The sequence below is a fragment of the Bactrocera oleae genome, chromosome 5, assembly GCF_042242935.1.
Source record: "Bactrocera oleae isolate idBacOlea1 chromosome 5, idBacOlea1, whole genome shotgun sequence".
Lineage (NCBI taxonomy): Eukaryota > Metazoa > Arthropoda > Insecta > Diptera > Tephritidae > Bactrocera > Bactrocera oleae.
In genome coordinates this window covers 11,799,692-11,814,209 of record NC_091539.1, presented here as the reverse complement: position 1 = coordinate 11,814,209, position 14,518 = coordinate 11,799,692, and the positions used below count along the sequence as shown (strand labels likewise).

Sequence of the window (14,518 nt, the reverse complement as noted above, 5' to 3'; positions counted from 1 at the left end):
TTTTTGATTTTTGACAATGTTAAAAGCTTTGATTTATTAATTATTATTTTTGTTTAGAAACTTTTACATTTCATATTTTATGACACATAATTTTTTATTTCTAATTGAATTTTTCTAAATTAATTTTTGAAAAATTATCTCATGGTTATTTATATTTTTATATTTAATATCATTTATTAATTATTGATTATTTGCAAGTATATCATATTTTTACATTTTTGATGAATTTTAACGTTTAATTATTTATTTAAAATTTTTTTTTATATTTATTTTAATTTTTATTTATAATTTTTTTACAATTCTTATTTCATTACAGAGATTTTTAATTTTCTTAAGTTCTGTAATTTTTTATTTTTTTTTTTAAGTGCTTGTAATGAAAGTTAAAATGTTTGCTGCTATTTTTAAAATTAAAATTTGATTTTAATATTGAATTTAAAATTTTTAATATAATTTTTTATTACGGTAATATTTATTTTTTTATTTCATTAAATAATAATAAAATTGCTTTATATTTATGAAATAGATTTTTTTTTAAGCTTTCATAGATTTTTAATTTTTTTGAGTGTTGTAATTTTTTTTTTCTCTCTTTTAATACACATAATTAAGTTTTGCTTGTTTTTTATTTTATTTATTTTTATTACATTTTTTTTTTTGTTTTTCTTATATTTCGTTAACTTTTGTTTTTAGAATTAGACTATATATATAGTTTCTGTATACATTTTGATCGTAAAAATCTATGTTATCATCATATTTCTTGAAATTTTTTTATTATTTTAATGCATCACAATATTTTTTTTTAATTTTATATATTTCACAAACATTTAATTTTCATGTTATTTTATCTATTTTCTCATTAAACATTTTTAAGTATTTCCAAGCACAAAAATCGTGTTTATACTAGTTTTCAGCAGTTTAAAGTCACCACACATTATTTTCATAAATTTAATCGAGTTTAATATTCACATATAATTTATTTTTTATCATCCACACTATAAATAAATTATGTTTTTTTATGAAATTACTAACTCGTAAAATTTCACAAAATTTATTTTTATACAATTCTTTCACACTTTTGTAACTCGATTTTTACGCAAATTGTTAACTTTAAAGTCCGGCGAGCGCGTAACATGAAAGCGTGCGTCACATTCAATGTCTGCAAACCGTTTGAAGTTGCAAGCCCAGACTTTAACTTGGCCAAGAGATTGCAAAGACAACAACATCAGCTGTGTGCCGACCAAACAGCAAACGGTAAAGCGCAGCAAAAGCATGAAAAACACGAGCAAAGACACAGCGAGCATGGAAGGGAAGAAGTCTGCTGAGAATGTGTGAGTAATGAGTTGTCGAGTCGGGTGTACATATGTATGTATATTGTTGTTGTTAGAAAAAAGCGCTAAAACATGTCGAAGTCATGCAAAGACAGGTGCTTTACAGCCATTTAATATATTTATTAGTTTAATTTGTTTGCTTTTCTTTAAGAGCGCAAAATCAAACGAATATAGTAAGAGAGCGCAAGTTACTCTCCAGCTCTCTAGCGGCACTTTATTTAGTTATTGGTTTCATAACTTTTTGCTGCACTAACATTTTTAGGCGGCCTGCTGTGATTTGTTGTTTGCTGCGCCAAAACAAGTTGCTTGCTTAAGTCTTTCGTTTGAGCTGTGTTAAGAAGATGATATGGCTCAGCGAGCGCATGCTTTTGCGAGTTGTTACTTTTTTGTGCCCGCTACTGTTATGGTTGCTGATTTACTTATGGCAAATTGCACCATTAAGTGCTACAAAAAATTGAAATGAATAATAGGCGCCCATTACCTAAGTAATTTTAAAACTTATTTATTAGCCTGTTTTGCAGTGCGTAGACAAAGAAAATCGAGTTTAGGGCCAAATATTTTGGTGGAAATTATTTTAATGAGATCTAATGAGTGAAAAATGTATTTTATAGCAGCGGAAAATATAATTATTGGCTTAAACTGTTCTTTAATATTTAATATACCATAATAAAGTCTCGTTCGAATAATTTTTATCAATTAAATTTGTATTTTTAGAATCATATGAACTCATATTGAACTTAGCTGCTTGTTTCACTTGAATAAATAATAGTAGGAGTTACATATGAAATAATTCAAATGATATAATTTTTAAAAATTAATTGAATTCAAAAAAAAAAAATCAAAAGCTTAATTGCCAAAAATTATTTTGTAAATAAAAAATATTTTTGTTGCAAATTTGCTATAACAAATATATATTTATTCGTATTCAATTTTAAAAAATTAAGAAAATAATTAACTCTTTGAAATATTCAAAATATAAATTTCGAAAATAAAAGTAGTGGAAATTTATAATAATATTGAAAAATAAATAAAGAAAAAAGAGAACGGGATATATTAAAGTAAATGTATAAAATTGTGAATTTCAATCAAATAAAAGTTTTTGTTTTGTTCAAAAACATTTCTTCTGAAACAATTTTCTACAACATATTTTTTTGTAAACGATTTTTTTGGTACATTTTTTTTAATATCACAAAAATTTATTTTTAAAAGTACTGTTTTTTCAAAAACATTTGTTTCTTAAAAAATATGTGTTTTTGTGGTATTGCAAAAAAATTATATATAATAAATAAAATGCAAAAAATATTTTGGATCATTTTTCCCTAAAGATTTATTACAAAAACAAATTTTATACTAAAATGTTGTTTTTATAGGTATTTTTTTTAGAATATATTATATAAAAATTTTATTCAAAAACAATTATTAAAATAAGTATTTTTTGAAAATTTTTATAAAATTATTATTATTGTGAATTTAATTTAAGTAGTTTTTCAAAAACAATAAAGTTTAAAAAATGGGAAAATTTTGTTAAAAAACATAGGTTTTAAAAAAGGTTGATAATACTTGTAGGTATATATTTTTTCGGTTAATTTATTTGAATTATTCAGTACTAAGTTTAATAAACTCCATTTAAAAATCGCAAAAATTTATATTGCTTTTGAAAATAAAAAAAAATAAAAAATTACAAATCGATTTTGAAAAAAAAGCTTGAAAATATATAATAAATAAACATTTTTGAAAACAAAAAATAGAACATATTGTTGTTTTTTTTTCAAAAAATGATTTGAATTTTTTTTAGTAATTTCCTTGTGATTACAACAGTGCATCATTTTAAAAATTTAAAAGAGTATTGAAATTAATACGACGACATTGACGCTCTAAAGCTTCACTAAGCCTACCTAAAGGTCAACGGTAACTACTCTTCAGTTTACCACTTAAGTAAACATTAGTTGAGGCAATTGATTCATAGAAATAACAGCACAATTAGGCGAGCAAATTTGGAGCAAAGCAGATTTTTGATAGCGCAATAATTATATAACTTATTTATCTTTTTTTTATTGTTTTTGCTGAATGTTTGAATGGTGAGAAATATACATATGTTGATATAATAACAAAAACAGAAATACTACGATAACATTTACAATAATTTAAGGTCATTTGATATTTCTAAAAAAAAGTTTAAGTTTACTGTGGCAAGAGTCAGACATGCGAGCAATTGAAAAATAGATGAGTTAATCAATACTAAATGAGAGAAAAATCGAAAAAATATTCAAATACACACAAATGTATGTATGCATACGTATATATTTGTAACTTTAAGCGTCTCCCAACCTTTTTTGGGTTATGTTTATTTTGTCAACTTCTTTTATATTAAGTTTATTACTAGTCCTTCTGCCAACAAAAAAATTAAAAACAACGGCTAAAAGAAATCGAGTTGTTTTATTTCAAAACATTTTTATACTTAAATTTTTTTCGTAAATATTTCTGTTTTAAAAAAAGTTTAACAACAAATTTTTTCGCAAATTAATGTTCAAAAACATATTTCCCTGAAACAGTTTCTTTTGTAACAATTTTATTTTTACAAAAGTACAGACGACTACAAAAACAAGCAATACCTAAAAATTAATTAACAAAAAAAAAAGTTTTTTTTTAACGTTAAAGCCATTCTTTTCTAAAAATTTTTGTAATTTTCGAAAAAAAAATTTTCGAACAATTTCTTTTTCAATACATATTTTTTCTAAAAATTATATTGTTTAATATTTTTGTAAAAAAACTTTTTAAAAGCAACAATTTTTTTCTAAAAATTTATTTTTATTTAATCACAGTTTTTGCTTACCTCAAAAAACTTTATTATAAATCAAAATTTTCAAAAAAAATTTTTCATTTCATTACTTCAAAAAAAAATTTAAACAATTTCTTCCGCAAAATTTTATTTCAAAAACAAATTTTTCTTTTAACTTTAATAAATTTAAAAACAAGTTTGTGCCAAAAGTTTAACCAAGTTTACGTCAAACATTAAACCATAAATTGTTTTCTCAAACAATTCTTTTTCAAAATTTATTTATGTCAAAAAACTTCAAAACAATTTTTTTATAAATATATTTTTTTTTTCAAAAACAAAAAAAAATGTTTGTTGTCAAAAACAGTTTCTTTTACGTAACCACAATTTCCTCAAAACTTTTATAAAAACAAAAATGTATATTTTTGTTTAAGATTTCACCTTTTTACAGTCTCTTTTTTGAAAAATGTTTCAAAATCTTTTTTTTTGTTTTAAATTTAGAATTATTTTATTCAAAAACAAATTTGTTGAAACAAGTCCTTTCTTTAAAAAAAAAAATTATATAAAAATTTACTACACATTTTCTTATTAACAATTGTTTACACTTAACTCAAAGTCTTTCTAGAAACAAACAACCGTTACATACAATACTTTTTTGCAAACTCATTGCCTAATTACTTGCTTTGAAGACGCTTTTTTTTCATATCCGTTGTTTTTTGTGCTAACGTACTTCATTTCTCTGCCGTAAATTAGCCACTGTGAAGCTGCAAAATTTAACTTTTTTCATATAACATATTTTTTCCCCATAAATTAGCAGCTACTTCAACCCACATTAATATTGTTTGCCGCTTGCAGCTGTTACCAAGCGATTTTGCCCGTTTATGACTTGGCAAAATTTTAGAATCATTTGTTGTTTTTGCTGTTTTGCGATCAGCAGATTTATTATTTACCGCTACATAATCCTCAGTTACATAACTGTGCAAAAGTCGGATTTTACGCTAACTTTCTTAAATTAAAACCGCCAAAGTTACAATGGTTTTTCCACCCGAAACAGCTACAAGAGGAACAATTCAAAAGACTTAAGCGGCGAACTTGATGGCAAATGGCGCACCTACAAGCATTGTGAAAAATAAACGAAGAACCGACAATGCGCACCTTACAAAGTATTTTAATGGCAGAGAAGGCATTTTGATTTAAAAAACTTGGAAACAATTTTGACAAAAAAATGTTAAAACAAAGCAAAAGCGCAGTTAATCTGTGTCAGTAAGTGCGGCTTTTTTGTTTGTGTACTTCAGTGTCGGCGTTTAAATATCAAACTTCTGTCATGTCGCTAAATATTCTATTTATTCATGTGCAAAATTTAAAAAATAATGAAAATAAGTCGCGTTAAAATGGCAAAATATTGCAGGTGCTGTTGAACTTGGTGTTGCTGGGGACAGATTAGAACATGTTTCGAAAGTGGAAGGGGCAAAATTATATACGAAGAATTATTGTGTCCTTATTTCGAAATAAAGTGAGGAGTACTTATGGATAGTTTTGGAACCAAAAATATATCCCCCAGATCTATACTTGGGTGTAATTAAGCAATAAGAAAAATAATAACAATTTTCATAGTATTTCAAAAATCGTTTACTTAAAATATTGCAAAAATGTTTACAGTTTATAAACCATATATTACAATAAGCGATATAAGAGATATTATAGAAAATAGTTGAATGGGCTATATTATAGACATATTGTGGAACTGACTTGCCAAATAACAAGAGGAAAGACATAAACTTAACAAATTTTGCGAAAAAGTGAAGCGTTTGAATAAGCTGTCCCTTAAGTTTTCAACACACTACTTCTTTAAGGTTGCCACACATCTTCATTTTAAATATTTCTTTTGAAATTGAGAGACCATACAAGAATTATAGAATATGTGCTAAAATAAGAGCGCAAGAAAATGTATTCCAAAACATGTCTCTTTAGACTAAATTTAACCATATTTGCCACTTAGAAATAAAAGTAAAACTTTTTTTATTTCTGCCAAATATAAACTGTTCCCCTATTACAAGTGTTTGAGATGTCTTTAGTTTAAACACAAAGAAGAATAGAGTTACCACATAAAAAAAATTTTAAAATTTATAATTACAAAATTAGTGCAAAACATAAGACGTTTAAGAAGGCCTTAAAAACTATTTTGCAAATCTTTAATATACTTGTACATTTTTTTGGATAGGATTGCCATCTATCGAAAAAAGTAAAATGCTCAATTGTCTCAATTTAAATTTTAATTGTCTCAACTAACTGACTGAATTTATAACTTAATTGTCTCAACTAATTTACTCAATTTAAAACTTAATTGTCTCCACTAATTTACTCAATTAAATAACTAATTGTCTTAGCTAATTTACTCAATTTAATAACTAATTGTCTTAGCTAATTACTCAATTTTAAAGTTACTTGTCGCAACTGATGGAAGTAATAAAAATTCCTAAAGCAAAAAATTCTTTCTTTTGTTTAACATGATAATCTTTCAAATTCAGCTAAACAGTTTTTTTGTGAACATTAATTGTGTCGATTTGGTAACTAAAATTAGAGTTTAAGTGCCGCGAATATTTTTTTTTAAATTAAATTATAAAAAACTTTAACTTTAATTTGATGGTAATTTATTGAGTTGAAAAAATTATTTTCGAGTTAAACAGTTTTACAAAACTTAGATGGTATCTTAATGGAGATCAACAGATAAGAGGTGTGTTTCATTTTCAAAGCCTCTCTTTCAACAACAACTTACACTGGCACACAGAATTGATTTGATTATAGCTTGGACTCAACATATTCTTCAACTCTTCTTTTATTTAAAATTGGTGGTTTGTGGACAGAGGAACGACAGCATGAGCGTAGAGGTTGACAAAATATGGTTAGAAGCCAATTCTCATATCTCTCTGCTCACTTTGATACACTTCTGCAGTCTTTTATGATCTTCTTAACCACCGCTAAGTAGTTAGAGGGCTAAATTATTTGTCTTATTGTATTATATTTATAATATATATATTTTTTTTGCACTGTAAATGCAAACCTGGTGTTATAAAAAAATTTAACTGTAAAGTTTATTAATTTCAGACTTAATTTATATTTATTTTTTTTATAAGTTATTCATCTGAGTTTTATTATCCCTTGACTTATTTATGTAGTCGCATTTTTATAAAATTTATTACACTTTTACTTGTTCCCATGATTTTAACATTTTTTTAGAGTAATAAAAAAATTAAAAATTCCGTGCTTTTCGGTGATGATTTCACTTGTTAACTTTGAATCCTTGTAGCTATGCTGTAAATATTTGTCACCACAGGCAACTCCCTGCCGTAAAGTGCCTCTTTGCTGTGCTTGTATATCTGTTAATAGCGCATTTAGTGTTTCAATAAAAGGTAATAATATATATTTATAATAAAAGCAAGCCGTCTGTGAAAAAGTTATTAAAACGTGAGCATAAAAATTTCATTAAAAACAAGAGTTGCTCGTTAAACTGCGCGGCAGAGTGTCACACTTGAGCAGTTGTTTTCCGTTGCTTAAAGCCACCAGCGTTGCCGGTGCTGCAAAAAAAGCAATACCGGCTGCTACATATTTATATATGTGTAAGATCGTGTGGCAATGACTGACTTAAGTGCTACAAGTAAGTGTGGGCAATTGAGTTTATTTTTATGCGAAATTTGCTATTAGTGCGGCACTTTAGAAGGTTTTTTTGCTCTGAAAGGACTTAATTTTAAATGCTTAATTTTCGTATTTTTATTACGAGCGATTAGTTATTTTGCATAGGTTTACTTATATGATATTGTGAACAAGATTGTTTAGCTATTTCACGGCGATTTTTATGTGATAATAAATAGAAGGTGCCGGAGAAAGAGAGAAGAACAGAAAATTGGTTGATTTTTAAGCAGCAAAAGGTAGGACGGAACTCGAAGTGCTAAATAGCTAGTCAACCTCAGTGGTGCAGAGTTGAAAACCGTCATACCACAAAAAAGTTGAGGTTTCATTGAAATATTAACCGAAACTTTTTTGACGGTTTGATTTGATATTGATAATACCGAATTTTAAAACTTTTGCCAAAATGCAGTTGAGTTGAAAACCGTAAAATTGGCTGTTTATGAAAGCTTTAAGAAAGCCACCAAAATGGACCACTAATGCCTTCCTTAAGCTTGCGAAATTATTTATAGCAGCAATCGAGTGGTTTCCGAAAAATATCTTGAATTTAACTTAAGTTTTGAGACAAGCTAATCTTCCTTCCTTCTATGATTGTTTTTTCTAAAAAAGCTTTTGAAATTTACTGTACCGAAAACGACAGCTTTCAGAAAAGTTTTGTTGAGCTTAGCTGAAGTTTTGAGACAAGTTAATCTTCTTTTCTTCTTTAAAAGCTGTATAGTGGGCCTTGAGGTTTTGTCAAAAACAAAGTTCCCGAATTGGCTCTTGTTTGAAGCCCCATTAATGTTCTCTCTTTTGAATATAGCTATCGAAAAACGCTTTCAAAAAATATGTGTTTTATATCGGACCATGAGAGCTTTTTAAAAAAGTTATTTGAATTGGCACATGTTTTAAACTTCCGAAAAGCTTTTTAAAAAAAATCTATCAAACTTAGCTCAACTAAGCTTTAACACAACTTCGAACAACAGTTCCAAATAATAATCTAACGGCATTACCGCCAGCAACAACATTTCACTTCCAAAAGGTGTGCCAACGTCTACACGAACACAAAGTTTTATCAGCAGATTTTTATATTGAAAAAAGTTGGCATTTTTTGAATTCCCGAAACATTAATGCAATTACAAGCGAGCACAAAATTCACCGAAAACTGAATCAACCATTTAATCTGATTAACGGCAATTACTTATTTGCTTTTTGTTTCAATTTCTTGCTATGAGTCAAACAAAAAGCTGTGAAATTATCAAATGCTAAGCGTCGATAGGCGTGGCAACGCCGGCGCGTTGCTCTGACGGTTTTCCACAAATTTTACAACAACAAGGAAATTCCGATGCTAATCAAAATCAACGCCCGTTTACTGCGTCTGACGCCAGCAACTAATTGTGGGGAAGAGCAGCAACAAAACAAGCTGCATAAAAAAACAACAACAAAATCGGCATAGTAAGCGCTTTAGCAGCATTTTATTGCTGCACTGATCTATATCGGTAGCTTGTTACAATTATATTTATGTTTTTTATGCTAATGTTGTTGTTGTTCGCGGTTGCCAACACTTTCATGCGGTCTGCTGCTGCGCCCAACACTTTTTACACGATTTTCTTTGCTATTTTATTAAGTGTTTTTACGTTTTACTTTTTTTTAGGGCAAATTGAAATGTGTGGCAAGCTTTGGAATTCTTATGCTGCTGCTGCTGGAGCGGCAAATCGATTTTCGTGCGACCTAAATAGACAAGCGGCGATGTTGTGGCAGCAACCAAATATAGTATATACTTACATACTATACTCGTATGTATGTACATATGTATGTTTATGTGTATGAAAATATTCAAATTCAAATAGACAAGTGCTGAAATTGTAGGATGATAAAAAAGAGCAAGTGTTGACAACATAACAACAACAACAAAATGTTATGTTGATTATTTATATGTATATGAAGTAAAGCAACAGCAATAAACAAGTGCAGTCGGCAGCAGAATGGATAGCAAACAATTTTAGCTAAGAACAAAAATTTCGGGATTGCGAAATTGCATAGGCGGTAGGTAAAAATTTAAGCAAGGGAAATAAAAGTAACTAAATTTTTATAATTTATTAAAAAAGTAAAAATTAAACATATTTATATTTCGGGATTGTGCTTTAAATTCCCGTCCTGAGAAAACTTCGAGATTCTCAATATTTATTTTTATAAATCTATACATTTCGAGATTCTCATATAACTTTATGGTAGGTGGTAAGCTAAAATTTATACCAGGCAAGTAAAATTGACTAAAGTTATATAATTTATAAAAAAAAAAATTATATTTCGGTATTACGTTCCTCGTCCTATAAAATTTCGGGATTTTTGCACTGACAAATCAATTATAATGAAAAGAACAATAAAACTTATTCGGTACAGCCATACAAGATCCTATTTCAAGCGTTCCACTAAAAAAGTCGTTAATACTTACATAAATTTCGGGATTCAAAAATAACTTTACTATTAGGCGGCAAGTCAATTAAAATGAAATAAAATATACTAATTATGAAAAATATCATCCCTTTTGTATTTCTGATGTCACTTATAAAATCCCGATAGTATAAAATCTCGATACATCAAAAATAAATGTGTATATAACACAGAAAATCGGTTATAAACAAAATAAAATAAAAAAAAATTTTTAAAGTAAAACTTTTTCGAAAACGGTCATAATATTTCGGTGATTGGTTAATCCCTTTAAATCATGTCATGTCTTTCGGGATTCACAAACAACCGATTAATATTACAGAAAGTCAGCTATAATGTAATAATATTAAAACTAATTTCAAAAACTTGTATAAAATGTAAAATTCCATATTCCCTTTCAAAAATGTTCCATGTACAGTGGTTTTAGTTTTAAACTGCCGTCTACCGATAATTTCGGGATCCATAAATAAGGCATTTATTTTTCATAAAGTCAGTTATGACAAAACAAATTTCAAAGTTTTGTAAAAGACATGCGTTGATATTTCTTATTTCAGCATTCATTATTAAAATTCCAACTTCGTACAAATTTCGGGATCCACAATTAGTTTATTGACGTCAAAAAGAACCAGACATTCCTGCTTACACTTGTAATATTCTAACACGCAAATGCTAATTAGAGGCACCTAGTTTTGAAAGAAAACTATCAGTTTTATAAAAAAATTGCAAAACTGCGAGTCCCGAAAAACAAGTTTTCAAGTTGGGATATCCTGATTTTTTTTTGTTACAAAAGCGCTTAATAGTTAGTAAACTCGGGTTTTGTTGCTGTTCTTTCAACGATCCCGAAAAGAAAATCGGGATCCCGAAATTGGAATTTTAACTTTTAAATTTATACAGAATAGTGGCATAATTTACGTTTCGACTATTAAAACAATCCTCAAAAAATCGGGATCCCCAATGCATATTTTCCATTTCGACAGTTAAGTTGTTGATCTTTTAATACGTGCTGAATACATATGTACGTACATTTTATTAGGCTGTTTGCCACCGGCAAGTAAATCGCGAAAGTAAAATATAAAATAAAATATGACTACAAAAAATATTGTATTCTTCTCGGTTACAGCAATTATATTTGTTTCTGTTTTTATGTTTGGTCCTCTCTTTGCATTCCAACAGGCGTTACAAACAGCGAGACATGACAAGAATCACGATTTTTAATGCAGCATCTAATAAAACAATAACAACAATTGCAACTATAAATAATTGCCACAACTAAAATACCATCCAGAAAAATAGTTGAAGTTAACTAATTGCAAATAGGACTGGAAGAATGACAAAACAAAATTTAGCAGCAAAAATTATAGATTTTTTTAAGAGAGCGAAAGATTGAGAAAACAAGTCAGTGAACAGAAAGACACATTTTTTAACACTTGTTAATTTAACAAAACTTGGCAAGAAAAAGAGTAATAATATGAGGAACAGAGAACGAGAGTAAATAAGATGTTTAAGGCGAAAATTCTAGATGATACGAAATGACACAGAAAAGTTTTAGCCAAAATAAATATTCAGTAATTTTTCTTGAAATACAAGAGCACACTTGGGGAGAATTTTAAGAAAGAGAGATGGTGTTTATTACAATATATTATTTATTGTAAACATTTCTTACCTTATATAAATCTTTATCTAATAAACCAGCTAAGAATTACAAAAAAAAATTAAACAAATTAAAACAAAAGCTTAAAAGATAATGAACCAGAAATATGATATTGTTAGCCAGTTCAAAGTAAGAAAAGAAAAGAGGATTTTGTTGTTATTATTATTATTTTTTTTGAGTATAGAGAAGAACTTAGAATTTGGAGTTAACAGAAGCTTTCGAAGCGACAAAACGATTACTACGACGTTGCAAACTCGTTCAAATTATTTAAGTGGGTGCCTTACAGAGAAAATAAGATCAAGTAAGTCTGCTATGGGAATGATGATAAGATAATTTTGGGAAACAAAAATGCATTTATAAGCTCCTTTGACTTTTTTGATTTGATCATTTGCAAAAAACTTCACATACAGAAGCAAGCCAAGAGTTAAGTTAGTTAGAGAAGCTTGCGATTTTCAAATGTAAGTATTTGCACACAAGTGTAATTAGTAATTATTATAATATGCGCGATGCAACTAATATGTTTTCTTCTTGCACTCAATTTTGCATTGCTGCTTTTATTTTTTTAGCGGCACTTGAGTGTCTTCAACTCCTTTAATTCCGTTTTTATTACACAACAACTCCTTTGGGTAATCAATTGACTCTCAAACTGCCTAGTAATTTTCAGCTGTCCCACATGAAAGCCGCTGCCATGATTCATGTGTGTGTAGATATATTTGCAAAGAGTATTTATAAATTCAACCTACCGGGTACTTCAGCTAATAAAATATTTATGTATTTGTTTTAGTATTGCAGGTGAATCATTGGGAATTTTGAGGGAAAAAATATGAAGCAATTAATTAAGAAGCTATTACTAGGCGTAAGCAGAGTGAAGCAGGCGTTAAAAAGTAAAAAAAAAATATAAAATAAAAAATACAGAACAATAACCTTGAGATATATTTCTTGAGCCATTGCTAGATGCTAAGCGGAGTATCTTCTCTTGCTTGCGGTAAGTGTTTTGATTTTTTTCGCCAAATTGAAGTTCTTATAAGTTTAAGACGCATTTGAATTACTGGTGAATCTTAAGGATAAAAAATTTATTGGTTGGTTGTTTTAACTGCCGAAGAGTGAACGTCGTTATGAGGGGAACCGTGAAAAGACAAAATGCGCCTTTAGCCGCAAGCTAACAAATAGCTTGTGCGGGTAACTGTGATCTTCAAATTCGATCTTATATTTATTCAAGCTTGAAAAAGAATCGATTTCCATCATTCCAATTATGTAAACAGGTTGAAGCTTCTTTTCTAAGGTACTGTCTATGGTTGGATCTTCAATGTCCTACAGATGTCTTATATATATTTGCTTGATATCTCGATTATACTAAATAACACAGTATGTGTAGAGTGGATTTATCAATAAAGCCTTGTGCTAAGCCCAGTTGTACACTTTTCTAGTTTGCATATATACTTCTTCTTTTCGGTCGGGGAAGTCAGCAGATAACAATGAAGTACTGCACCGAGTCAATACTATGGGCTCTCCAAAGGACTGTTTTAAGAAGAGAAGAGAGGAATACAATAGTTTTTTTCCTACGAGAACACATGTACTCTTCTACTCTATTCAATATTTGGTTTGTCAGGAAGGTTTACGATTAGCTTCTCTTTGCAACCTAACTTCCGTAGAAAACAATCTGACTTTTTACTTAATCTTGCTTTGAACATGCTGAACAGCTTGCTGCCGCAAATTGCTTCCGGCTACAATCCGATAGCTGGCTACTTATGTGCTTCATTTGGATCTGACTTAAGACCATGTTAATATCGAGTGCTGTCTTTATGAAGGTGTCATCTATTGTACTCCCCTCTAACGTAAAAATTCCAGATCACCAGGATCCAGATCATCTAATCTATTCTTATGATCTTTGGTACTAAAGTTAGATCCTAAATTATTAATCTCAAAAAATATACCAACTAATCGAATTTGACCCAGACTGATCCATCCGCGCAAACTTAAAATGTTTGCTAGATTGGTACAACTTTTTGTTCGTGTGAAGTTTGGGCTCTCTATGTCAATAAGTGTGTGTTAGACAGCTGTTTACGACGCCAAAAGTTTGTCTGGCGACTAGACTTACAACGAGTTTGCTAAAAATTTTGTGTTCTCAATGGAATCACGGTTAAAAAATCGTTTAAATTGTGCAGAAGTGTTTTGGGGAGTATACAACATCACGAACACAAGTATTTGAGTGGCACAAAGTAAAGATCCTGAAGTCATTAAAAACTTGCCTCATGCGAGTGGTCCCTCCACCTCCCTTAATGACGATAACATCGAAGTAGTCAAAGAAACAGTGCTTGAAAATCAACGTCAAAGATAGCAGAGTAATCGATCTTACTAACAACACATTTTGGCTAATATTTTAGTAAGAAGCGTGTCAAAGCTAGACTCCTACCAAACGCCCCGAATCTCTTTCGAAAACGACGTCTAGTAGGTGTCGCAAGAGATACTTGACAATGTAGCTGAGGACTCTAGATTCATCAAACGCATCATTATTGGTGACAAGGCATGGCTTTATGTATATGATGTCGAAACAATTCAACTATCTAGCGAGTGGCGCTACAAAGATAAGCAAAAACCGAAAAAATAAAGATTCATAGAAGATCATCCCAGCCAAAGCTTACCACATAACAA

General features: G+C 29.0%; 1 protein-coding gene across 5 annotated transcripts in view; it reads right to left on the bottom strand.

Annotated features, from left to right (window-relative positions):
* The window catches only part of LOC106615438 (guanylate kinase-like), a 120,677-nt gene that overhangs the window by 32,420 nt on the left and 73,739 nt on the right, over positions 1–14,518 (bottom strand). The window lies entirely within an intron of this gene.